The sequence below is a fragment of the Macrobrachium nipponense genome, chromosome 35 (genome assembly GCF_015104395.2).
Source record: "Macrobrachium nipponense isolate FS-2020 chromosome 35, ASM1510439v2, whole genome shotgun sequence".
Classification (NCBI taxonomy): Eukaryota; Metazoa; Arthropoda; class Malacostraca; order Decapoda; family Palaemonidae; genus Macrobrachium; species Macrobrachium nipponense.
Genome location: NC_061096.1, coordinates 10,362,378 through 10,390,014, shown reverse-complemented (window position 1 = coordinate 10,390,014; position 27,637 = coordinate 10,362,378).

Below are 27,637 nucleotides of genomic sequence, written 5' to 3'. Positions count from 1 at the left end.
TAGCACAATATTTCGATTTATGGTGAATTTATGAAAAAACTTTTTCCTTACGTTCGTGCGATAACTCTTCCGATAAATTTTTTCGTGCGATTGTCCTAATGTTTGCACCCTTTTAAATTTGCCGTTACATAAAGTTTTATATATGGAAATGTGCGCAATTTCATGCACAATACAACAAAAAACAACCCATGGTTGTAGCTTTTATCAGTTTCGAAATATTTTCATATAAATAACGTTAAGTGCAAAAATTTCAACTTTCGGTCAACTTTGACTCTACCGAAATGGTCGAAAAACGCAATTGTAAGCTAAAACTCTTATATTCTAGTAATATTCAATCATTTACCTTCATTTTTCAACGACTTGGAAGTCTCTAGCACAATATTTCGATTTATGGTGAATTTATGAAAAAAAAAAAAAAACATTTTCCTTACGTTCGCGCGGTAACTCTTCCGAAAAAATCAGAATTTTTTGTGCGATTGTCGAAATGTTTGCACCATTTAAAATTAGCTGTTACATAAAGTTTTATATATGAAAAATGCGCAATTTCATGTAGAATACAACTAAAAATGATTGAAGGTTGTAGCTTTTCTCTCGAAATATTTGCATATAAATCACGATAAATAGAAAAAAAAAAACCACGTTCGGTCAAATTTGACTCTACCGAAATAGTTGAAAAACGCAATTGTAAGCTAAAACTCTTACGGCCTAGTAATATTCCGTCATTTTTCTTCATTTTGAAACAAATTTGAAGTCTCTAAAACAATATTGTGATTTATGGTGAATTTTTGAAAAATATATTTACCTTCACTCCGCGCGCCGATTCGCGGCCGCAAGTCTCCGAAATACGTACATCGCATTATCCTAATATTTGCTCCTTTTCATATTAGCCTTTTTATAGAGTTTCATATATGAAAATGTGCGCATAATTCATGAAGAATACAATAAAAAATAATTGAAGGTTGTAGCTTTTTCCATCTCCGAAATATGTGCATATAAAAAAATATATATATAAAAATTTCGACATTCGGTCAAATTTAACTCGTCCGAAATGGTCGAAATCTGCAATTCTAATCTAAAACTCTTACAGTATCGTAATATTCAATCATTTGTCTTAATTTTGAAACAAATTGGAAGTCTCTAGAACAATATTTAGAATTACGGTGAATTTTTGAAAATAACATTTTTTTACGTCCGTGCGTTACGAATTCGTACATCATTTTGTGATAATATTTTTCCGGTGTTGCTTTTATTGTTTTACTATGTATTATATATCAAAAGGATTGCAATTTAGTGTACAATACAACGAAAAAAAAGTAACTCGTTAGCTTTGACCGTTTTTTTGCACAGCGTGATTTGAATACAATTATCTATGAATTTTTTTTTTCGCTACCATATATCGCATTATTTACATATGATAATGATATTATTTTTCATTTCTGATGATTGCATACTAAACTTCAGGCAATGAAAAAAAAATGAGCCAGAAATGAACTCTTAATCTTCAAAACTAAGCGCGCTGTGATTTTTTGAAAAAATTATTTTTTCCGCTTCCGTGCTCACTCCAAACCGGCGCCGGCATACAGGAGAGGTTTTGATTTTTAGGGCTTCGGCGTAAGAGGGTTAAAAGATGGGAAGAGAATACTTAATCCAAAAGAAATAAGCAATATAATAGGGGAAAACTTAGCAAATGTAAGTAGTGATAAGAATTTGGATGAACACTTTCGTACAAAGAAAAATAGTATAGAATTAAAAACAATAAATTTTGAAACAAGGGAAGATATATATTATAATAGAAAATTGATATGGAAGAATTGGAATATGCTCTCTCGAACAGCAATAAATCTGCTCCTGGAGGTGATAATATTTGTTTTGAGATGATATGCCACTTAGCACCTTTGGCAAAGTCATACTTATTACAATTTTATAATCATTTATGGCTTCGGAACTTATTTCCTGATGAATGGCGTGACGCTATAATAATTCCTATCCCCAAACCTGGAAAGGATCCAAGCAATGTTAACAATTACAGACCAATATCTCTAACAAGTTGCTTATGTAAATTACTTGAAAAGATGGTGAATGCTCGACTAACGTGGCACATTCGAGAAAATAAAATTTTGACTCCTACTCAATTCGGGTCGCAATGTAACAGGTCTACATTAGATTCTCTCTCTTTTCTAGAAGATCATATACGCAGAGGATTTGAACGAAAACAGGTAACTGTAGCTGTCTTTTTTTACATTGAAAAGGCTTATGATACTACATGGAGGTATCCTATATTAAAAACTTTACAAAACAACAACATCCGTGGACATTTGCCAAAGTTCATCCAAAACTTTCTGACAAAGCGCAGTTTTCAAGAGAGAATTGATGATATATTGTCGAGAACATTTCCACTTGAAAATGGTGTTCCACAGGGAAGTGTCCTTAGTGGCACACTATTTACGCTAGCAATTAATGATATTAGTAAAACTTTACCTACTGGAATTAAAAGCAACCTTTATATGGATGATTTTGCCATCTATTATTCAGCATCTCGCATTAAACATGCAGAACGCATTATTAACAAAACTATAATAAAAATAGATGAAATGACATCATCTGTAGGATTTAAATTAGCCATACATAAAACACAAGCAATCGCTTTCTACAAAGATAAAAGGTGGATGAAAAATGAAGAAATAGGTTTGAAAATCAGAAGACATAATATACCAATTGGCCAAACTGCAAAATTCTTAGGATTAGTACTAGATACTCATTTAAACTGGAAAGCCCACATAGCATATGTGAAATGAAAATGCAAAAAATCTTTAAATCTAATTAGAAAATTATCAAGTACTACATGGGGAGCAGATAGACAAACCCTTACATTGCTATATAAAGCAACAGTACTGTCTATCATTGATTATGGCAGTGAAATATACGGCTCGGCTTCAGACACAACACTGAAATTATTAGACTCGGTTCACAATGAAGGCCTTAGAATATGCTCAGGAGCCTTTAGATCATCACCAACCTCTTCTTTACAGGTTGAATGTGGTGAACTACCTCTCTCTCTCCATAGAGAGTTGGTGACAATGAAGAGTACCCTAAAGATTCAGTGTAGTGATTCCCCAACAAAAAAACTATTTGAATTGCATGATACATTTATTAACAATCATATACCACCTTTCCCAATAAGAGCTAGAAGACTGTTTGAGTCACTTAATATGAATTCACAACTACCTTCAATAGTAAAACTACCGCCTCCATGGAATATGAATAAGATAAAAATTTGCACTAACTTAAAATATTTATCAAAAAATTACTCGTATACTCCAGAACACCATAGACAACATACAATAGAGCACATAAGCCGAAAAGGTCGCCATTACGCAGTATATACGGATGGATCCAAATCAGAATACGGAGTGGGATATGCTGCAGTGTCCCAGGACAAAACATACCAGTTCTCTCTTCCCAATGATGCTTCTGTATTTACAGCAGAGTTATGTGCAATAACATCGGCCATAGAAATAATCAAAGAACACCCCTTTAATAATTTTGTGATTTATAGCGACTCTAGAAGCGCTATAGAAGCCATTAATAGTTATGATCCCAAAAATAATATTGTGCAACAGATAAAGTTTTTGCTCTATAAATTATATAAAAAAGGAAAAAATATTGAAATATGTTGGATCCCTCCCCATGTCGGAATAAAAGGAAACGAAGAAGCTGATAAAGCAGCCAAGGAAGCAGTCCACATGATGAGAACAAGCATAAACATCCCTATTTGTGACTATATAGCTCATTTAAAAACAATCATTGTAAATAAATGGCAAAATATATGGAGCGAAGAATCTGAAAGTAATAAACTAAAACAAATAAAACCTGATGTTAAGAAATGGAGCTCCATATATCAGAGAGAGAGACACGCACAAGTAATCCTGACACGTCTACGTATAGGCCACACTCGTCTGACACATAGGCACTTGATGAGCAGCCCACATGACCCTGCTCCTGAGTGCCCAAAGTGCAAGGTGTTGATAACTGTCGGACACATGTTTTGTGAATGCCCAAGGTATGACCAGCAGAGGCTGTCAATCTTTGGAAATAAAAGAATAAAAGAAATTTTGTCAGAATCTTTCACATTTTCAGTGGTTCCGGTTTTAACGTTTCTAAAGAACTCTGATTTAATTAATAAAATATAATAACGATACAAAAACCTTAGAGCAATTAATGAATTTTAGATAAAATTTTTATGATTTTATTGACCTGTTATTAATTTTAATACACCTTTTTAATAAGTATGTATGGAAACGTGAGTAAATGTATTTATTGCATGTTTGAGTTCCAGTATGAAAGTCTGTGCCCATGTGCAGTTTTTTAACCCTCTAACGCCGAAGCGGTAAAAAAAAAATTGTCTCCCGTGTGCCGGAGGTGTTTCAGAGTGAGTGCGGAAGCGGAAAAAATATTTTTTTCAAAAAATCACAGCGCGCTTAGTTTTCAAGATTAAGAGTTAATTTTTGGCTCCTTGTTTTGTCATCGGCTGAAGTTTAGTATGCAACCATCAGAAATGAAAAAAATTATCATTATCATATATAAATAATGCGATATATGATAGCGCAAAAACGAAATTTCATATATAATTGTATTCAAATCGCGCTGTGCGCAAAACGGTTAAAGGTAACAAGTTCCTTTTTTTTTCGCTGTAATGTACACTAAATTGCAATCTTTTGTGTATATAACACATTGTAAAACGATAAAAGCAACACAGAGAAAATATTATCACAAAATAATGCATGAATTCGTAACGCGCGGACGTAAACAAATATTTTTTTCAAAAATTCACTATAAATCTAAATATTGTCCTAGAGACTTCCAATTTCTTTCAAAATTATGACAAATGATTGAATATTACTATACTGTAAGAGTATTAGCTTACAATTGCAGTTTTCGACCATATCTGACGAGTTAAAGTTGACCAAATGTTGAATTTTTTTATATATATATTTTTTATATGCAATTATTTCGGAAATAAGAAAAGCTACAACCTTCAAATATTTTTTGTTTTATTCTACATGAAATTGCGCACATTTTCATATATAAAACTTTATGAAATGCCTAATATGAAACGGAGCAAATATTCCGAGAATGGTACGTACGCATTTCGGAGATTTGTGGCGGAGAATCCGCGCGCGGAGGGAAGGAAAGATTTTTTTTTAAATTCACCATAAATCTAAATATTTTGCTAGAGACTTCGAATTTGTTTCAAGATGAAGATAAATGACTGAATATTACTAGACTGAAAGAGTTTTAGCTTACAATTGCGTTTTTCGACCATTTCGGTAGAGTCAAAGTTGACCGAACGTGGTTTTTTTTCTATTTATCGTGATTTATATGCAAAGATTTCAAAAATGAGAAAAGCCACAACCTTTAATTATTTATTGTTGTATTCTATATGAAATTGCGCACATTTTCATATATAAAACTTTATGTAACGGCTAATTTAAAATGGTGCAAACATTACCACAATCGCACGTATGATTTTTTCGGAAGAGTTACCGTGCGGACGTAAAGAAAATGTTATTTTTTTCATAAATTCACCGTAAATCGAAATATTGTGCTAGAGGCTTCCAATTTGTTGCAAAATTAAGGTAAATGCTTGAATATTACTAGAATATAAGCGTTTTAGCTTACAATTGCGTTTTTTTACCATTTCGGTAGAGTCAAAGTTGACCGAAGGTTGAAATTTTGGCAATTATCGTTATTTATATGAAAATATCTCAAAACTGATAAAACATAAAAATGCGCACATTTTCATATATAATACTTCATGTAACGGCTAATTTACAATGGTACAAAAATTATGTCAAAGTGACGAAATAATTTCCGAGATGTGTCACAGATACTTTTTAGTGCGATAAGAAAGAAATTTGCGCTTGCGCGCCTGCGTAACGATTGTAAACAAAACAACACTTGATCCGTGAACTCCCAGCATCCCCCAAGGCGCGTGATTCAAAAGTTTTAGGCTGGTAGGCCTATAAGTATTTTTCCGCGAATTTTTAAAAAAACTTTTGTATGTCGACGTAAAATACGTCCAGTCGGCACCCGAGAGACAAAAAATGTCGACGTAAAATACGTCCAGTCGGCGTTTAAGGGTTAATTTATTGTTTATTATACTCCATGACCTATTTGGTCCCGGTTCATGGCCTTTGGCCCAGACCTGGAATTTTATCTAATCCTTCGGGCCAGCCCTATGAGAGCTGAAAGTCAGCTCAGTGGTCTGGTTAAACTATTTTTATAATAATAGTAATACAGCAGAGTTATGTGCAATAACATTGGCCATGAAAATAATCAAAGAACATTCCCTTAACAATTTTGTGATTTATAGCGACTCTAGAAGCGCTATAGAAGCCATTAATAGTTATGATCCCAAAAATAATATTGTGCAACAGATAAAGTTTTTGCTCTATAAATTATATAAAAAAGGAAAAAATATTGAAATATGTTGGATCCCTGCCCATGTCGGAATAAAAGGAAACGAAGAAGCTGATAAAGCAGCCAAGGAAGCAGTCCACATAATGAGAACAAGTATAAACATCCCTATTAGTGACTATATAGCTCATTTAAAAACAATCATTGTAAATAAATGGCAAAATATATGGAACGAAGAACCTGAAAGTAATAAACTAAAACAAATAAAACCTGATATTACGAAATGGAGCTCCATATATCAGAGAGAAAGACACATGCAAGTAATCCTGACACTTTTACGTATAGGCCACTCGTCTAACACATGGGCACTTAATGAGCAGCCCACATGACCCTGCTCCAGAGTGCAAGGTATTGATAACCGTCAGACATGTATTGTGTGATTGTTCAAAGCATGACCAGCAGAGGCTGTCAACTTTTGGAATTAAGACAATAAAAGAAATTTTGTCAGAATCTTTTACATTTTCAGTAGTTCCAATTTTGACTTTTCTGAGAAACTGCAATTTAATTGATAAAATATAAATTTTTTTTTTAGTGAATTTTAAAACAAAATTTCAAAAATTTAAAACTAATTCTGAATATTAATATACCGTTTTAGTATGTATGTAAGGGAACTTGAGTAAATGTATTTATTGTGTGTGTGTTTTAGTATGAAAGCGTTTGCCTTGGTGCAATTTTTTATTTATCCTGAATGACCAATTAGGTCCCAGTTCTAGCCCAAGGGCTAGACCTGGCATTTTATCTAATCCTTCGGGCCAGCCCTAGGAGAGCTGAAAATCAGCTCAGTGGTCTGGTAAAACTACTTTTATAATAATAATAATAATACAGTTTTTGTTTATTCCTCTACGACTATCCATAGGTGCTTTGCATAGCTTCACATTGTACAGAAGCCCATTATTGAGAAGTAAAGAAATGCTGCAAATTATATTTAAGATAATAAAATGACGATTAAATCCCACAATCAGCTTACTGTGATGGTTTTCTATAAACAAAATATCACCTTTTTATTTTATGGCATGGCTTAATTGCTTCCGCCGTTTGAGAAATTATTGATAGCGCAGGTATGGGAAGCATCTTATGACAATAATCATAATGATTGTAACATAAATATTATTTATATATATATAATATTAGTATATATTATTATATATTAATTATATAGTATATAATATATAAATATAATAAATAATATATTAATATAATAAATATCTATATGTATATTTATATATAATATAATATAATAATTTATCATATATGATATATATATATATATCTATATATATATAATTATAATATAAACTTATATATAAATATATATATATATATATATATATATATATATATATAATATTTAGATATATATGTTGTATATATATATATATATATACACAGTATATACTATATAATTTTAATAGCCACAATACCCTCTTAACTTCTCGAATTCTTCGCGCCTTTTTGGATTCTCTTAATCACTACAAAGCCTCAGGATCCAGGTGCAGGAGATATGAAAAAATTTTGATGTCCTGGATCGGGAAACGAACCCGAGTTACCATAATTACATGTAGTATATCTGGTAAAAAGTGACCAATAGATTCGACATATGTTATAGCCTAAAAAGCAATAAAAACGATTGGCCACTTGGCTGCAATGGTGAGGTTGGGTCTATTCCAGCTCTAATAAATATATCTGAAAACTACAGATATATAAATGCATGAGAGGCAATGGACGTTTATCCTTTTGGTTATTTCATCAACGCGACCTCTTCGTGATTATTGTAAACCGAGCTTGTTTCCTGCTACCGGATATCATGATTTCTTCATATTTCATGCATTTTGGTCTCAAAGCTTTGTAGTACTAGACAAGTAAGAATCCAAGAAGTTAAGATGGGCATTGGGGCTATGACAATTACATGTATACATGGTGAAAACTGACTTGTAGATTCTTTAGCGATTGTTGCTCCAATAACACTTCTTGCTGGTTCGCATGCTGAAACTGAAGTAGTTTTTAACTTGGACATAACTTCTTGTGCTCTAACTTTAGCAGCTGAAGATCCATGGTTGTGCTCATTACATCGTGTTGTGAGGGAGTCATTCACTATATGTATTGTTGCTTTGCAAGATCGCTGTACACATCTCCAGTAGGCTTTTGTTTCATCTGCATTTTTCTTATGGAGGTGGTAGCTGTAATTTTCCTCGTCAACGAATATTTTTCTACTAGTGTTAGATTTCCTAAATTTAGCCATGGGCCTTGCTTAAATCTTTGATTATTAAATCTAGGATGCAGTAGATATTTGCAGTTCGCACTGCTAGAGTTAACTAAATTTTCTGGCTTAATTTTCTGTTTGCTTTCAATAAGAATATACCTTTTGTTAAATTTTATGGTTACTACCTATTTAATTGTCGAGAGCTACTAAATGTGTTTGTGTATAGTAATGGTAACTACCTATATGCTTGTCTAGAGCTGTGGAATGTATTGGTATTCAATTAACTATAACACGCAATAGTGTGAAAGTATACTATTGAAAAAAAAATAAGTGTAGAGCTGTTAAATGCGTTGATGTGTAATTAGCTATAACAAGTAACTGTTGAAAAGTATGTACTTGAAAATAAAAAGCGTACTGAAAAAAGGAAATCAAAACATTTTTTATTTGTAAAAAAAAAAATGCATTTTTATAAGGAACTCAAATGCCCAGTACGCAAATGTCCTAGAATCATATATATATATATATATATATATATATATATATATATATATATATATATATATATAGAAATAGTATGTATGTATGTATGTGTATGTGTGTTATATATATATATATATATATATATATATATATATATATTATATATATATATGTGTGTGTGTGTGTGTGTATGTGTGTATATATATATATATATATATATATATATATATATATATATATGTATATATATATATATATATATATATATATATATATATATATACATATTCATATATATGTGTGTGTGTATTTGTCTAAAGGATAACGAGGCATATTTTGTAAATGCATATAGGAGTGGCACCTCTTTGGCAAATGCGAGATTTTTAATTAGAAAATGTGGGCTTTCTCATGATGAACACTAGAAATGTTTGTTTTTGTGACTTTCTTTGACTCATATTCCGTATGCCTGACTGATAGCCTCAGTTAGCTACGTGGAACTGGTTATCCTGAAATGTGTTTAGGAAGGGGTATTAGTGTTACTTCTGAAATTTGTAGGGTCGTAAAGAAAGAGGGGAAATACTTAATAAAAATATCGGGAAAATAAGAGACATTGGCAGAAAATTTTGGTGAGAGATTAATTGGGATAATGTAACTGGTATACCAAAGGCTTAGAGTGACCTGAATGAGCTTATGAAGTAATTGACAGTTTGTGAAGCGGGAAAAACAGTACAGCCGTGTATGATGTATAGAATTACTTGGATATGGAATGAAGAAACAAAGTTTGATGATTGGGAACTGGGAGTCTTGCCAAAGATACCAAAGTAAGGAGACTTGGGCGAATGTGGTGTTTATGGAGTCGGCGCACTCACCTCTTATGTGTATTGTCAATAGGCTGGAGAATGAAAATGGTAAAATGTTCAGAGGTGACCTTCCTAGTTTAGAAAAAGCAGTAGATCTAAAGGTTGAATATTGTTTGGATACTGGGTAGCAGTGTATGGGATATAAGAATCTCTTCGATGGCTTTTGTTGATTACGAGAGGACAATAAGCAATCACCACAGACCAACTTAAGGAAGTTCTTATGTCACTGACATTCAGTCAAATATCATGAGCTAATTTAAAGTATCTATGATCGAAGTGACCTAGCAGTAGTGAGTGGGATGGTACAAGAAAAAAATATTTGTCCTTTTCAGGATTTTATAACGAACAAAATGAACAGAGTTGGAATAGATATTTTAGACTGTTGTACCTATAGAAACCTAAACGTTTACGAATATATCCACAGTTGATGCTGTTTTAATCAATACAACACTACAGGATTTACAAAGATCAAATATATCCAGAGAGATGAGACTTAAGGTAAATATGAAATATATAGAAAAAATAAGAACAGAGATGGAACGACAGTAAATGGGAGAGGATTATGAGGTAGACTCTCGAAAACTTAGAAACAATGGAATCCAATGAAGGTTCGCATGGTTTGGAATTAATTGAGAGACTGAAAAGCTCAAACCAAACAAAGGCCTGGCTGAATAAGATTTGGAGATCAGATGGAGTGAAATTACATACAGAAGAAAATAAATGTATCTAGTACGATGTGGATTGCCATAGGGACAAGAATCATGACTAACAATGAAACTGCATTTAAAATATTTTAATAAGTTTTAACGAAGAAAAATATCAAGAATTAGATGGAAGGATACCATGAAAAAAAATTTGGGGCGTTTTAAACGCACTACTATGAGATTCAGTGCCTCTGTAACACGGTTTTTTCGCAATAACTTTTTATCTATGCATTTCATAAATATAACGCTTATTCAGAATACATATTATATCAACACATAAATTTTGAGTGTATTCTGCACTACGTAGGTTGAATAAATTTGGTACTTATAATGTAAAAGTGACCTTTTTTGAAGACGGGCCAACTTACTCAGAAAAGGTTTCGAACGCACTCGTTACGTAACTTATGACAGCATTTCTTCCCTCTTTCTCGATGGATGATTGGCTATACGTAATGAAGGCTAAACCTCTGGCAACAATGACATATAAATTTAAATACAAGCAAAGCAGTACACCTTTATGAACTCTGGAACCTCTCCACTGATAATTGTCATAATGATCAAACCAACAAAATATGTTAATAAATACAAAAACATTTCGATTATTAGTCTAACTCCCAAAATAAGTTTCCAAAGAAATTACAGTCTACTTTATAGGTCACAATCAGATTGACAAGATGTAGGGAATAGTTGGAAATTATCAAAAACATAGTAGACAAGCTTGATTTGATAACTGCTATATCCAATGTCAAGCAATTTTTATTTATTGGCTATCTACCTATTTACTGAAAAAAAAAATCGCTGGTACCGTATATTAACTTTAAACCTTCACCAATAATTATCGTCAGAATGGTGACTTCATGAGGCTCCACCCACTTTCGCCTCGTTATAATTCAGGATAACACTGAAGGCTACCATGGGCATTGTTGGATTAGAAAATTTATCTTCTGGCTATAAACACTAATTTCTCGAGTAGTTGTAAGAAGTGCTAAATGATCCTCAAGGATCCCAGCAGTTGGCCTAAAAGTTTAATTCATCTATATTACTGCTATACTGTTGCGGCACTACTGCTACAGTAGTATTACTACGCTAGCACTGATACCCCACCCACATCTATGTATCGTTCCGCCATTCATAAAGTCTTTGGGTTTCGGAGCCGATGAAATTTCTGTCTGATGGATGGGCGGGGCAACATTTAGTCAAAAGGTGTTTGTTTACTTGCTTACGTAATGAATGTTTTTCGACTCTTGGCTCGTAATCATTGGCCATGGCGTCGGCTAGATCATTTTTACTCTATACAAATTAAAACTATCGGGTTTAGGTTATTGATAATGCTGACACAATTTTTGTGTGGTTGTAAAATATACATATGTCAACTTTCAACTACATCCGATGCTTTGACAAGGAGCAAAGTCCAAAAAACCGTGTTACAGAGACCCTGAATCTCATAGTAGATAAGATCATAATAAAAGGGACATACAAATGGTCAACAGTTTGTGATCACAGAATCCATATTATATATATATATATATATAATATACGATAATATTATAATAAGACTGCTTCTCTGTTGTACCAATGCCATCTAGCCATCGTTATAAGAATCAACCAGCGCCATCTACCTATTGCTATAAGCCTCAACCATCGCCATCTAGTTATTGCTATAAACCTCAAGCAGCGCCATCTAGCCATCACTGAAGATTACCCAGCTCCATCTAGCTATTGCCATAAACCTCGACCAGCGCCATCTAGCCAATGCTTAATGTTCTGAAAAAAACTTATGTATGCTTCAATCCCTTATATTTTTAACTCCAAATTTTCGCATAAACTGAAACAAATTATTGAAGCTGAAGTACCGTGCTAATTTAATTTAAAACTGATATCAAATAATCACAGTAAAATTGGCTCCTTGTTTGGCTTCAAGGACCATCCGCAGCCCTTCATGAGATCCAATGTGGTCTGTAAGTTTACATGCCCAGGATGTCCTGGTACTTATATTGGATCAACAAAAAGGTTGTTGCAGATGCGTTATTACAGTCACTTAGGGTTGAGTTTTAGAACAGGGCAAAGATTGAGCAGACCAGAACATTCAAATATAAAAAATCATGCTATCAGTTGTAAAATTAAGGTCAAGAAGCAGCACTTTTCCATATTAGGGTATTCTAAGGATGCAGATTATCTGACGACCTTAGACTCATTATATATTAAAAGACGCGTTCCATCGTTAAACGGTGGCTGCTCCTCTGCTCAACTATATCTGGCATAGTCGTCTTTGGAGGTTGGTGTTCCTTCTTTGGTCCTTCTATCTTCTTCCTTTGTACCTGAAGGTTGGTGTAACAGCAGTTGTTTTTATTTTGCTTCTTATTTTTAGTCTTTTAATATTTTTAATTGTCATTTAAAGAATCCTGTGTATTTTTAGTATTTTTAATGTTATTATTTTGTCATTTTTCAGACTGATGATGCAAATAGTCATGTGCGAAACGTTTCTTAATGAATAAATTTTTTAAAACATCCATGGGTCTTCGGCATTCCTGAATTGATATATATATATATATATATATATATATATATATATATATATATATATAATATATATATACATACATACATACATACATACATAGAGCTACAAATGTCCTTCAACATCTAATTTGCTCTATCTCGGAGTTAATATATTTTCATATGCGTTATCTGCGCGTCCTGAATTAGTTGGTTCGATGGTTCGCGACCGTGAGCCAGCAAATTCATTATCGACTAAGAAAAAAAAATCCCGTTCGGTTAACATATATGAAAATATGTTAGTTCCAAAATAGAGCGAATTAGATATTAAAGGACATTTGTAGCTCGATGTGTGTATATGAATCACGGTAATGTGATATGACACACAGACACACACACACAGACACACACACATTATATATATATATATATATAATATATATATATATATATATATATATATATATAATATGTGTGTGTGTGTGTGTGTGTGTATAATTTTAATAGCCACAGTGCTTTCTTAAATTCCCAAATTCTCGTTCTTTTTGAGATTTTCTTGCCACTACAAAGCCTTGAGATCCAAGATTAAAGAAATATGAAGAAATCATGAAAGGAGCCCGCGATACCATAATCACGATGAGATCACCTTGCCAACCTGACCACCTCGTGGTAGCCAAGGAATTGACTAAGAAACAGCGAAAGTGGGTTTCCTTATATACTGTGAAGTCGTATCTCTTCTGTTCTCTTATGATTGATACATCTAGGAACTGCAGTTTTCCATCCTTTTCCCATTCCATTTTAAATTTAAGATTTAAAGCAAGCAAAGCGTAAAAAAAATGATTAATCTTTCTCAACAACCGTCTCTCTTTCACTTCCATGTGTTCGCTTTTGCGTTCCTCTCTCTCTCTCTCTCTCTCTCTCTCTCTCTCTCTCTCGCTTCTCTCTTCTCCGCTCCCTCCCTTTTTTTCCTACCTCTCTCTCTCTCTCACTCATATCATAATCTATTGGAAATGTAAATGCTATCAATAAGGCTTCCATCAGGCTTCCTAATTAATTAAACTTTGAGGAAATTGATTCTGATATGGAAGTTTGATTATTATTACATCTAATTAGTGTAATAATTCTTTGAAGTATACCGACGTTAATAATTATTATCCGGGTATATACTTTTATTCATGGGAAAACGTACTTCGAGGTAGTAATAAGGATTTCCATAGAAAAAAAAGTTATTGTCATTACTGTACTGTATTTAAACCTTTCGGTTTATGAGTTTCCTCCAAACTATTATAATATACATTAATAGTTCTTGAATGAGATTATCTATCATATATAATAATTATCTATTTGCATATTTTTGACACCTCATTCATTTTATACTCAGCACTAATTGTCTTATACAGAAGGTAGGTTTAAGAAACAAACAGTCTGTATGCAGTGTGACTCTCCTCTTACCGTGGAACACATTATATTACATTGCCATAGGTATTCTGCACCACGGCAGAGACGGGTTAGTGGGCAGGGATGTAGTAGAACTGCTCGGTCCTGATGTAGATGTTAATAGAATTGTTGGATTCCTTAGAGACATTAACTTTTTTAATTAAATTTATTATTGACCTCTCGGTACGTTGCAAAGTGTAGTGTATACACTAGAAGTTGTTTATATAAGTATGCTTATATGAATATGAGTGTGTATGGTATATGTATGTATAAATGTTTTATTCTTGTTTGCACACTCGAAATGCAAAGTTTTAGTTTTTACGGTGGATATCAGGTTTTATTTTGTTTAATTTATAAAATCATCAACATAAATATTCATGTTAAACCAATTTCATTATAGCACTGAATAATCCCTATGGATTCCAGTGCTTGGCTTCAAGCCTAAATTTCATATTCCATTCCATTCCATTCATCACCCAGACCACTCTCACCCAAGAAACTAAAAGCTTTCCAAACGAATGTATATATATTTTTACTGTGTTCTGGGTAGGTCCCGCCACAAAAATAAAAGTTATGAAAAGCGAAATTTTGGAAAATTATTTTGTTTAAGATCCTCATACATAAGGCAGCTATCGTACAGAAAAATATGAAGAATCATGTGTACAAATATTTATGGATTCATAGATAAAGGACGACGTCGAAATTGGAAACATTTTCTTTATTTATAGTAAAATACGTTTCATATGTCATGGCGACATTCTTGCTATCTGAATACATTTTTATGGTGAGGATAATGTTGCAAAGGCTTAAATTATTGATGTATATATTCAAAATTCAAATGGCCTTAAAAATCGAAGAGACACAAGTGAATGACTAAAACGGGAAACGACATTAAAGAAATTAATTAAATTTTGCCGCCAAATGTTACTCCGGATGTCATATTTTCCATCTCAAAATGTACGCAAGTGCCTTCTGTGTCGATGGAATTTATAGACGCATCTTGAATGCGTCGACATGAATTCGTTGCGGATGGAGATGGCCCTCATGTCAGCTAAGTATCGTAGGCTTTCAACCAGGACAGGATATGGAGAACATTCTGGAGCCGAAGCAGGCAGCACCATGCCCAGAGGACGGTAGAGTGAGTCCTCATAATGACTCACCTGCAGTGGACGATTATATACACGTTGCAAGGAACATCGAACTAAGATTGTCGATGGCAAAAGTCGTGGGAAAAAAAAGACAGAAGGAATGAGGAAAAACAACAAAAATAATTGAATAGGAGAAGCAAACCCTCGGATTTCGCCGAATCCACAGCCGACGAGGAGAAGGAAGATGAGTGGTGGAATATACCAAAGTATATAGTAGAATGGGCTCCCATTTTATATATACTTTGGAATATATCTGGGCATGAATACTAAAGCGGAAGCGCTTACTGCAAAGAAAACGAGCTCAAGAAAGTGAAATTAAGGGGTATACAGATGGGAGGGATGTTTTTGAACAAAGACGACGTAAGCCTCATGTCTCGGGGAGGGTGATGGAAGCACATTTATGGCAGCTCAGCCTTTAATTAAAATATGTACATTTATTTGTCTTGGCTGCAACTTAGCACTACTTCAGAGGTGCTTCTCAACCATATATCTCACGTAGCAGGTGTCACGACGGTAGAGTACGAGTATGTCGAACAACGATTTTCTCACTATCTATCTTTCAAAGTCGTCATTAAAGAAATGCCTTAAAGTAGAGTTAAGGATTTGTACAAACCAGAAAGTTGGGGTGAGGACATTCTGGTCCTACGTTGGTATGATTAATCTCCTTTTCTTTCTTTGTATAAGTGGATTTAAGCTTTACAACCTATTACTGTAGATAAGTAAGAAATTGCTATTTTGATGTAGCCGAATTAACTCATGTTTCTGATATAGTCTTCTGCAGGAGACCTGGTTCCCGATGCAAGAATCAGACTACCCGAATAAAATAAATTCTGAACTTGCATATTATGCAATTTTCCCAGTTGATTTATCAGTCAGTTATTAGCTGGTCTTCCTTATGGGGAAGTTGCTCCTCTGAACTGAAAGAGCCTTGTCTCTTGTGTACAGCCCCTGTAGGGGGTTAATGCCGTCAGTGCACCTCGCGGGGTGTGCTATAGGCATTACTGAAGGTTATTTGCAGTGACCCTTCAACCCATAGCTACAACTCCTTTCATTCCTTTTACTGTATCTCTGTTCATTTTACCTTTCTTTCATATCGCTCTCCACCCTTTTCTTAACAATTTAATCGATAGTGCAACTGCAAGGTTTTCTCCTCGTGTATAGGTACCAGTGCTTGGTGTTTGGCCTAAACACTATATTCTATCTTGTATACAGCAAGTGGACATCTCATATGACAGACTAATTTGTTTTGACGTGTCAGTAGGTGAAAATTGTATAAGAATTATCAACTATTATCTTATATACTCAGATAGACAAAATAGTGCAGAGTATATTGATTGTTTAGATCACCCAAATGGAAAGGTTTTAGTAGTTGGTGATTTTAATACTCACCTTCAATCAAGCTTTGGTAACGAACTGAAAGATTTTGCATCCGTTACGATTACTGTATTGATGATTATGTTGTGATGCCCTCTGGCACTTACACTTATAGTGAGTGACACAACCGGCCATACCGGTTGGTTAGACCACCTTGTCTGCCCTCCTAGTCTTCTAACACACATTAGCAATATGCGTGTGGTGCATTCCATTATTGTTTCATACCTGTTCCCTTGCACTTGCTTTGAAGGTCTCGCAACTACCTACATTGGTACAAACGAATGATGGTAGTCAAACGAAGTTTTATATTGGAGATCTACTTCCATATAGAGTTAAATCGGAAGAAGCTTTTAAAAGCATCGTGTTGCCTTTGGAATCTCTACAATGTAACACAAGACCACGTCAAAACGAACACCATTATAGAGCTATAGAAAATATTCTTTTGCATATACTTAGTGCACTGCAGTAGTCATCCGACTTTAAGCCCTCTCTCACACGAGGACACGTGTCTGCCACTAGTGGTGAACACTAGTTGCCTCCCATATTTTCCAATGGAACCTTTTATACCTGGCTACTTCAGTGTCCCAACCAGACAATTTCCAGGCAACTACCATTGTGGTATCTCATTCCCACAACTAGTAGCAGAAACTGGCAGTTGATGCTGCTCACTGTAAAGCATTGTTTTAAATAAAAGATTTCATATGTAGCCACTGGTATGCACCACTCGCTCACTGGCCACAGCCTCCTAAATAATACCATAACCCTCTCATGCTCAAGCTTCTCGTCTGGTGTAATGCATTCTCATATGTTTGTGATTGTCCCTGTAATGTCTCTCCTGACATGCTAAGATGTTCTTTAAATGATGGTTTGGTCATGCAAAAATAGTTGAAAAACTTCTTTTCATTTACACACAAATCATTGAAAGGTGTATGATGCACGTTTCTGTCCATTCTTGATGATAATATTGGATGTACATATACTTTCCTCTGTACAGAGTGCCTCTTTGCTTTCTTTTTTGCCTGCAAGACAACAAGGAGGTCTTTGTTGGATGCCATTCTTCCAACCGACAAGGAGTGGTTTTATTTGCTCCTTCAGTAGGTGGGCTAGAGCAGCTTGTAAATAATGGTCATGATTTTATGTCTTACAGGCTTCTGACGATATCTATGCAGAATATTTATACAGAGGTCTATGTGCTAGGGTGACAGGCAAATCAACGAACTGTGAATAAGCCGAGGATATGCTATAATGATAGCATACAAAGGCTCGTGGGCATTCCGAGGCATACAAGTGCATCCGCTTTTTTTTTTGTGGTTTTTGGTCAGCCATTTTTCAAGAACCAAGACGCAAAAATATAACATATTATTTGTGAAGGCTTAAGAATTTTGAAAACTGTATTATGTTGAAGGTTGCCCACCCAGTTTATCCACCTCGAAATGGGACCATAAATTATATAATAAGGGAAAAACTATTGAAATATGTTGGATCCCTGCCCATGTTGGAATAAGAGGAAACGAAGAAGCTGATAAAGCAGCCAAGGAAGCAGTCCACATGATGAGAACAAATGTAAGCATCCCTATTAGACACTATGTAGCTTAAATAAAAACAATCATTGTAAATAAATGGCAAAATATATGGAACGAAGAACCTGAAAGTAATAAACTAAAACAAATAAAACCTGACATTATGAAATGGAGTTACGTATATCATAGAGAGAGAGCCACAAGTAATCTTGACACATCTACGTATAGGCCACACTCGTCTGACACATGCCCCCCAGATGCTGAAGCCATGCCGAGGGTTCAGCAGCTGGGTTCTGATGCCCGGTGGGAACTGCTTTCTCGCTGGACCTTGAGGCCCAGCTGTTGATCCAACTAGATAAGTCAGCCCTTTTCCTTTTACTAAAAGCGTTTCATCCTTCTGCTTCCTCCCCATATAAGGTACGGATTTTATGTTGATGACTTTTGGATTGGTTTTGGACATGATTTGGACTTATTCATTGGATTTGATGGAGGGTGAGGATTGTTGGCATGTCACCTCACCCGTAGAACTCGAGTACCTAACGTGGTCGAGCGAGGGGAAAGTTTAGATGTCAAACCCTGCCCTTAGTGCTGGGTCTGATCTTGATGGACATCGTGACGCCTTAAGTACTGAGGGTGGGGTGTATATCTGGGTGGTACCCCTAGGGCAGCCCTGTATGGGATAACACTGTCCTCTAAATGTGGCTCCATGGTGGGTTGGGGGCTACCTGGACGAATCATCAATTCTTCGTCTTATGACGACATTATTTAGACCTTCGGTTGACGTCTTAGGCGAGGATAAGGAAAAGGAAAAAACTGGTAATTCCTCCATTGTAACTTTGGAGCCTTTTTCAAATGACCTCCTTGTCACAAACATTCTGCATGTGAAACCAGTCCCTTTAGACTGGAATTATGACACAATATTTAATGAATTTTGTGAATTTGGGAACATCAAAGAATTATGGAATAAACTTGGCAATAATTATGGTTTTTTTGAATTCTAGATAATTTTCAACAATGAATCGGAAGCTCACAGAGCCTTTAGAGAATTCAGGTCAGATTCTATGAGTGTTGGACTTGTAGAGGCAGAAGAGGTCCCTAGGTATCTTGACATTTATAAACCACCATATGAAATAAAAGATCCTAGTAGAATAAGCAAAATCTCCAGATCACCAGACCCAGCTAAGTGGTTAATTATCACAACGCAGGGTGAGAGAGGCAACCTCTTCAAGGTGAAAAGGTTGGTAAGCCAGAAGATCGGCAATGTTTGGAGCCCAGAAGTACTTGCTTTGGGCGTAATAGTTTTTTAGTTCATACCAAGACTGATGTTCAATCGGTAATGCTCCTAAATTTGTAGCTTGATCCTGAGGGTATGGTAAAAGAGGTAAAACCTCACTATAATTTTAGTTATGCGAAGGGTGTGATCTTTAATGAAGATTTACATTGAAATGGTTGAGGAGGAAATTTTTGAAATGTGTCCAAATGTGGTTTGGAAGGTTTTTAAAGTGCCCCACTCATCTATGCTTATTTTAACATTTATAAGTTCTTTTCTGCCATCTGAAATTGTTCTTGAAAGTGAAATCATGACAGTTCATCCTTATAGACCGAGAGTGTTCCAGTGCTTTAAATGTTTTGGTTTTGGACACTCCTCTAATGTTTGTACCAGAAATAAACTCTGTGAATCATGTGGCCAGCCTGAGCACGAGGAATGTTCTGGACCGTAAACTGTAAAGGTGAACATCGAGCCCGTGATAAGAAATGTAGTGCGTTCAAGAAAGAACAAGAGGCATTACTAAAATCTATTGCTGAACACATAAGTTTAGTACAGGCCAAGAAGCTGTTGGGCAGGAAAACCTATTCGGATGCCTTGCAGGCACAACAATTGAATACTGCTTCTTCTGGGGCCCCTTCTGGTGGGGCTCCCCGGTGCCCCGCTGGTGGGGTTTCCGACACCCCCTCTAGTGGGGCAACTCCTGCTGTCCCTGTTGGGGCTTCCCGTGCCCCCTCCCCCCTGTTAGGGCCTCCCATGCCCCTCTGGTGGGACTTCTTATGCCCCCTGGTGGGTCTTCCCATGGCCCCTCTGGTGGGGCTCCTCATGTTGCAGAGACTGGTCAAGCCAGGGGACCCTGTTGGTTCAAGGGTTCAAGCCAGATCTCAATATGTTGACGACTTCTCTCTGTCAGGGACATTGCCTAACATTGAGCCCTCACCTGATCTTGACATTACAGTGCACCATGGAGATGACGGTGGGGAGATGGAGGCCCTCTTTATTCGTCAGAAGAGGGCCCTTCCTCCCTCTTCGCCTCATTCACGGTCACTCAGCCATCATAGAAAAAACAAAAGTAAAAGTGAAAGAGCAAGTGAAGGCCCATCTTCAAAAAGATCTGTAACACCTAGATCTAGGTCAAATAGTACTGGTAAAACTGACAAGATCTCTCTCACCAGGACACAAATTCCTAAATTAGTAGAGAATTTTAAGATCCTTCCTCTAAATAATGGCTCTCATGCAGTGGAACATCTGTGGCTTTATACCAAATAGAGAGCAAGTTCGGGTTCTGTTTAAGGAACATGATCTATCTGCGATGTGTCTACAGGAGACAAAGTTGGGAGTGCACACTCCCAACTTGGGTTTTAATCATTCATTTCATAGGTCTCCACCCTTGATAGGTGTACGTGCTCAAGGAGGCACAGGCATCATAGTCCGCAAGTCTGTTAATCACTGTTGTTCAATTGAACACCGTGTTGCAGGCTTGTGCAGTTCAAATTTTTAATTATAAATGGATCACTATTTGTTCTTTATACCTGGATCCATCATTAGAAAATAGATTGCAGGATTCGCAGGTAATCCCCGTCAGCTAGAATTAAATGATCTACAGTCATTGATAGACCAGCTTCCTAAACCCTTCATTCTGATGGGGGATTTTAATGCCAAGCCCCCCTGATCCCAACTCCTTGACGAGGTGGGGGGCTTAGGGATCCACTGCAGAGAGAGTATGCCTCTTTATGCCTACGCTCTCTGCTGTGGATCCAACTGAACATTGGGACCTTTAACTCCTTTACTCCTCCTCTTATAAATTTTCCCCTTTCCCTTCTTCTTCTTTCGTTGACGACCTTGGCATGATTTTGGACTATTGAATTGACTGCTCTTTTAACTTGATGGAGGGTTGAGTTGGACGGCATGCCACTTCACCCGTAAAACTAAAGTACCTGACGTGGGTGAGCGAGGGGAAATTTTTATGTCAAGCCATGCCCGCAGTGCTGGGTCTAATCTCATGGGACTGACGACCCTTAAGGCATTGTGGGTATGGCGTATATCCAGGTGAGTGTCCCAGGGCAGTTACCACTGTGTAACAGTGTTGCTCCTTCCCCAGTTGGGCCTCCCTGGTGAGAGGAACCACATCCTGGAAGAAATATAATCTTTATTATATGGAAAATTTAACAAACATCCTCACGACTTCTGGAACGGACTTGGACTACTCTAAAGAAAGCTCAAGTCACAAAGACCAGGTTGGTATTAAAACTTTAATACCATATACCAAACCAAGGAAACCTAAGTACCATCATGACCCAACCTTGACTCACTTTGACTCCCTCTTTCGGAGTGGAAGTTGGTCAAGGTTTCTCACTATGGAAGCAGAACAAAATATTTCAGCTTTGAAATGGGAAAATTGCTTATTAAATAGCCATCCAACGGCAGAAATATCGTTCAAAAAAATAAAAGAAAATACTTGGCTTATAGAAGCTGCAACAAAAAGTCAGTCTGAAGATTACTTTGTCTTTAAAAACAATAGATAACATTATTGTCAAAGTAGAAAAACATGATAATATGAACAGTATCCAGGGTACCATCGTACTTCCTGACAATAACGACGAGCCAATAAATAAGAAAATGCTGTTAGACTCTCTCAAAAGATACCCCAAAGTAGAGGATTGCGAGGTTTATGATATGATAAGCAAAAGAGGTAATAAAGAAATACTAAAAATAGCAAAAATAAAATTTGAGGCTTCAGATCTACCTCAAAAAATAAAAATTTTAGGACAAAATAGAGTTAAGACCCTATATTCCAAAGCCACTGCAGTGTCAAAATTGCAGTAAGTATGGACACATATCATTCAGTAGGTTAATAAAGGGCTTCACTGATGCACTTGCTTAAGTCCTTAAGCCATATAATATGTGAAAATGATCAATATAAAAGTAATACACTGGAGGAGCTGTGAACAGTGGCGGGCTATGGGCGTAGATTAACTTCAGTAATACCAGATAAAGACAATATGAATAGTGCGTCACATAAAATGATATGCTACATAATATTCCCAATGCTTCAGTAAACATCAATAATTGCATTTACGTATTCCTAACACAGAATGTATGCTAAATGTGTATTAGAAATACAGGTACATATTAATGATAATAATCATACATATAAGTAAATAATTATGTTAATCCATCAATCATTTCCCAATTGTCATCAGAACTGAGAAATATGAGCCAGTATACAGAATGCCTAGGTGGTGTACCAATAAAGCAAATTGACCTCTTTTCCAGGAACTTTGTTATTTTGAACTAGATGCAAAAGAAATGCCAACAATAGGAGAGGCAGTGTTCTATTTAAATAACGATTTTTAGGTTTGCAGCAGAAAATGCAAACCAATGGAAAATTGCATCGGAAGCCTGTTCCATGGCGGAATGTTCAATGCAAAATAAGACATAAAGCCATGAGAGCAGCTTTTACTAGGTACAGAAGACATCGATGTGAATGCTACTTGAGCTGCTTTAAAAAAGGCTCGAGCCAAATTCAGATGGCAAATAAAACATGCTAGACGAGAATCATGGGTACCTTTCATGTCAACAATTACCTGGAAAACACCTAAGACCAAGATATGGACAGTTATGAAGAAAATAGCTGGAAAGTATAATCCTAGTCCCCTCCCTGTTTTAAAAGTCAATGGTGACTTTATAACCAACTCAAAAGCAGTAAGCAATGTTTTTGCTGAACATTTTGCAATGATATCAAGTAGGGATGAAAATTCTCCATTTTACAGGGAGAGAGTGTTAGCAGAGTCGGAAACACTTGATTTTACTTCTTTTAAATATGAATCATATAATATGCCTTTTACCATGAAGGAATATTTTTTTGCTTTCAGTAACAGTAAAAATACGGCACCTGGACTTGATGAAATTCTATATGAAAGGATCAAGAATACCTCAAAGCAAATTAAATATTCCATTTTAAGCATCATAAATAGAATTTTTAAGGAGAATAATTACTCTAGTGTTTGAGAAATAGCGACAGTTTTACCCTTAGTCAAACCGGGTAAAGATTCATCTGTCCCTACAAGCTGTAGACCAATAGATTTAACATCCTGTGTATGTAAACTTATGGAAAAAATGGTAAATTTTAGGTTGATATGGTGTTTAGAATCAAAGAATATTATATCTTAGTGTGTCTTTTGCCGTATACACTCTTGCATAGATGTATTGATATGATTGGAGACTGCAATTTGCAAGGGCATTTGCTTCTAAGCAGCATTATGTAGCGGCTATCTTTGACCTAGAGAAAGCTTATGATACTACTTGGAGGCATGGAATTAAGAAAGTTTTGCATGAAAATGGTCTGCGTGGAGAACTACCACTTTTCATCAAACATTTTTTTTAAGAACCGTTATTTTACAGTCAGAGTTGACAGTACTTTGTCTAATCTGAAAGAACAACAGGAAGGAGTACCACAAGGAAGTGTGTTGAGTGTCATTCTGTTTGCCTTAGCCATAAAAATTCGAAAATTCCAAAAGATGTAATGTCTATAATGTTCGTTGATGATTTATCTATTTCGTGTGCTGCATCTAAAATGTCTGTTGTAGAGCGAAATCTTTAGTTGGTAATAAAGTTAACAGTTGGGCAGCTGAGCATGGTTTTAAATTTTCCTCTGCCAAAACTGTCGTTATGCATTTCTGCCACATCAGAGGGGTTCATCCAGACCCAGATCGGTTTTTACATGGACAGAGACTTACATGTGTACAGGAAACAAAGATTTTAGGCCTGATCTTTGATAGCAAGTTAACATGGGAATCTCATCTCAAGAGCCTCAAAGTCACTTGCATGAAAGCATTAGATGTTTTCAGTCCTTCAGTCATACAAATTGGGGGCCTGATAGAAAGCACTTGTTACATGTTTATAAAGCAATGATTGCTTAAAAATTCGAATATGGGTCAGAAATCTACTCACCAGCAACTACAAGAAGATTAGATACTTTGAATGCAGTTCACCATGAGGGAATTAGAATTGCAACAGGAGCCTTTAGATCCTCCCCAATGTCTAGTTTATTAGTGGATGTCTTACTGTCCGCTGTCCACCTCTTACAATGGTATAGGACGGCGACAGTTTGTACGTCCTTTCTTACGACTGTTATACGTAAGCATTGTGGTTCTTTTTCCGCTTCTCGTCTGAGTGATATCTAGTAGATTTTGGTTCTTCTTTAGAATAAGGGAGATGACTCAAACGGACTGAGTTTGAGTTAACTTATTAACAACTTTATTTCTTAGCTCCATCACTGGAGTATAGGAATGGTTGGTCGGATGACCGCTCAGTTGGGAAATCTAAGTTGAACTGCACTACAAGAGGATCGCGTCGATAGCCTAACACTAGCTATCTCAGCGTTTTATAAAATAACAAGAATAAATGAACACGTAGCCATACGGCTCGGAAGTCGTGTGTTTCCGCTACAGGTGAATAGGTCAACCGCTTCCCATAGAAGGTGTTGTGACCTGTTTACAAGACACACTAAATGTTTATTCAGGCAAATGCAAACCAGGCTACTGCAAGCATTGCATAGCAAGGTCTAGTTTCACGTCCAGTTATGGTCTGAGATTACACTCCTAATTTGCCAATGACCCCTTGGGTCAAGGGTTTATTTACAGATATGGAATTTATCTGTATACAAAATGTAATATATTACAAATGCAGGTGAACGACCCCTAGATTTCATAAGAAAATTTACCCTGTCCTTAGTTTACAATACAGTTTTTAAAAGCAATATTTGTATTCATGAAAGATACGCTTCATATCCAAAGCCCTTTGGGTACATGGTAAAATGTGCCTTAGAGGAGCTAAAAGTAATAAAAGGAAATGTAGTTCCAGTAAAATATTCAAGATTTCCCCCATGGAAGTTGCCCTTTGTGGAATATTGTAAATGGTTTTCTGGTTGCAAGGCAGATAGTTCAGATGATATTCTTAAACAGAAATTCCTTTGTCATGCTGAAAAGCATGATAATTCTAGGCAAATCTTTACCAATGGCCCCAAATCTAGTGGTTTACCCTGACTGTAGTATATTTGGTGCACTACCAAGCTCTGTTTCTATCTTTACATTTTAGCATTTTAACAGCACTAAAGGAAATTGTTATTTTAGAAGGAGATAATTTTACTATTTTTAGTGATTCCAAGAGTGCCTTGGAAGCTTTGACATCTTTTAATCCAGTACACCCTGTGGTACTGGAAATAACAGAGTGGCTAGGGCTGTTTTTATTAAAACAAAAACAAGGCAGTCCATTTCTGCTGGGTTCCTTCACATGTTGGCATTGTTGGAAAAAAACGAGTTGATGAGGTATGGCAATTCCTTGGTCAGACTAAATTCTTGAAATTAAAGACAGTAGAATCGAATCTTTTTAGCAATTTTATTAGACAATAGAGAGTAATAATAAAATAAGAGAACTTACTGATATAATCAACCCCGGGCCTTATGTGTTTGAAGACCGTCGGAAAGAGACTGCCCTATGTAGGTTACAGATCCGCCACACACGAATTACTCATGGTTTTTTTTTAATGAAAAATGGCACTCGACCATTTTGTGAGGATTGTCTTGTTCCCCTCACAGTAAAACATTTAATAGTAGAATTTCCCAGCTTAATTTCAGTAAGGAACCGTCATTTTAACACAGTTGGAAGAACAGACTTTGAACTGGACGCAATTTCAGGAAGAGATTTTAGAGAGGAAAGCCTTTTTAGTTTGCTTCAAGAGGTTTTCTGGGAAAAATTTAGGTTAACTTGGTCATGATGTTTGATTTTTTGTATATGTGTTAGTGTATATCATTTTGCTTTTACTTGGTAAATTTTTTCTGTACATATAGTTTACCCCTAATTACTATATATAAAGTTTAAGTACTCTTAATATATATTTATTTCACATAATTGTGTAGAATTTGGAAGTGTGAGGGGTGCGTGTGTTGCTTGTACTTTGTAGCTTTTTAATTGATTTTATCTTTTGTAATTTCGTTTAATGATACAGCGTCAATAACCTCGTCGTTCCGACGCCAGTAAGAACTAACAAATATATCAATCAATCAAATGACAAAGACAAAGCGGGAAGATATTTCGGATAAATCTCTCTCTCTCTCTCTCTCTCTCTCTCTCTCTCTCTCTCTCTCTCTCTCTCTCTCTCTCTCAAATTAGCAAAATTAAGCCATGGGAAATGAGAAAATGAAAAAGTGCTATAAAAGGGTTTCATGAACTCCAAGGTGCTCATTCTCTATTGATATTGTTTGGACATGTAGAACTAGTTTGACAAGCCAGGCATATAAATAGTGCATGTTCGAGATTTTTGACGTTTGATACCAGTGGATGTCTAATTTCAATTTTTGTTGTCAGAATACTGTAAGCGATGATGTTGATAGCTTTGAGTTTGACGCACCCTGCGTCATAATGTAATAGGCATTGTATTCTGTCTGTTCGTCATTCTAGCTGTTAGTCTGGCCTTGTGTCTTTTTATAAAATCTTAAACAGTTTTGGTGTGTGTGTGTGTGTGTTTTTTGACGCTTCATTAATTATTTCCCATGTTCGCTCTAACGACTGCAAATCTTTTTCCAATATGCATATACATAAAATGAAGTTCCCTTTACTTTTCAGTGTCACTCGTATATACTTAAGTTTTTTTTTTTTTTTTTTTTTTTTAAT